The following is a 2,276-nucleotide window of genomic DNA, read 5'->3' on the forward strand; positions in this document are numbered from 1 at the left end:
ATTAATGTGTACGACTGATCAACAAGAAACTTGTATCTTGAGTTTTCGCTGCCACGCTCCATGAAGGCTACGTGCCAGTCTGCCGATCTATCGTGATCAGAAATTTGGTCCGGGAAATTTCGATTCTTATAACCTCAAAAAGAAAATATAGAACAAAAAACAACAATAACAACACCAAAAAACAACACTTGAATAATAACAACATAAAAAAACAACACCTAAACAACAACAAAACGCTTGAATAAAAATACCTAAACAACCTAAAAACTAACAGCACCTAAAGAGCAACAACACTTAAACAACACCAAGAAAAAACTAAACAACAGCCCCTAAACAACAAAACTGAATAACAGCACCAAAAACAAGACCTAAACACAAAAAAACAACTAAACAACAACCCTTGAATAACAACAGAAAAAAATACCTAAACAACGCCAAAAAACTACAACTCCTAAACAACACCAAAAAGAACAACACCTAAAAAACAACACCTAAACAACATCTAAAACTAACAGCACCTAAACAGCAACAACTCCTAAACAACAGCTCTTAAACAACAACACTAAATAGCAACAACAAAAAACAAAACCTGAATAACAGAAACACAGCAGCCACAGAGCAACACCGCCTGTGTGCTGGGCGGGGCGGCGATAGCGATCTCGTCTAGCAATCTCGCTGACCTGCGTCCAATCCCTCGCCGCCGGTGGATGGAAACCCCGGCCATTCCCTGCACACAGGGGGTAATTGAGGAGCAAAAGGAAACAGACAGAATGTCACACCAAGAACATCCATTCTAACAAATGGAATCAAACTAAATTATATAGTTATAGACAACAGCATCTACACAACAACAGCACCTAAACAACACCAAAAACCAACAACACCTAAACGACAACACCTAAGCCACAGCACCTAAGCCACAACACCTAAGCCACAGCCCGCCCAAGAGCCAGCAACAACCTCGGCGGCTGCGTCGCGCGCAGCCGAACAGGTGGTCCTTAATGGCACGTCAGGCGAAGGTGAAAAATGCTTCATCCGGGAAACCTCGATTCCATTTTCCTCTTATGTTGTCTGGCTTTTGTTTTTGATTTATGTTATCGTTATCATTTCTATGATAGTGTTTTGATTATTATTATCCTTATCGCTGCATTATTATCATTGTCATTTTTATTATATTTATTATTATTGCTATCATTATCATTATTATCATTTTCATTATCATTTTTGTTAATATCATTTTAATCATTATTATCATTGTTATCATTGTTATTAGTATCACCATTATCATTATTATCATTATTATTATCATTATCATTATTTTTATTATTATCATTACATTTATTATTAATATTATTATTATCATTGCATTTATTATTATTATTATCATTGCATTTATTATTATTATTAACATTTTTGTTATAACTGATAATATGAACATTATTATCATTATTATTATTATCACTATTATCATTATAATCTTAACTATTGTTATTATCATTATTATTATCATTAACATTACCATCCTCTTCAGTGTTATTCCTTCACTGTCACCATCATTATTAATGGTATTATCATCATTATCATTATATCATTATTATTGTTATCAATATGTCTGTCATTATAATCTTTACTATTATTTTTTTTATTATTGTTATCGTTATTATCATCATCATCAATATCATCATTAATGTCACCAGTGTCATTCTTATCATTATTTATATTATTATCAATGATTACTATTACTCTTATTACTAGCATTATCATTATTATTTTAATTACTATTTTTTTCTTATTGCTATTGTTGTTGTTGTTGCTGTTATTCTTGTTATCACTATTCCTATTATTATCATTATTATTATTATTATTATCATTATCACTATTATCATTACTATTATTATTATTATTATTAAATAATAATAACAATAATTATCATTATTATTATCATTATCGTTGTTGTTGTTGTTGTTGTGGTTGTTATTATTATTATTATAATTGTTGTTGTAATCATTATTATTATAATTATCATTATTATTATTATTATCATTATTATTATTATTATTATTATTATTATTATTATTATTACAATTATCATTATCACTATTATTATTATCATTATTATTGTTATCATCATTGTTATTATTATTATTGTTATTATCATTATTGTTATTACTATTATTATTATTATTATTATTATTATTATCATTATTATTATCATTGTTGTTATTATCATTATTATTATGATTATTATCATCATTATTATTATTATTGTTAAAATT

The sequence above is a fragment of the Penaeus chinensis genome, chromosome 5, assembly GCF_019202785.1.
Source record: "Penaeus chinensis breed Huanghai No. 1 chromosome 5, ASM1920278v2, whole genome shotgun sequence".
NCBI classification, from domain to species: domain Eukaryota; kingdom Metazoa; phylum Arthropoda; class Malacostraca; order Decapoda; family Penaeidae; genus Penaeus; species Penaeus chinensis.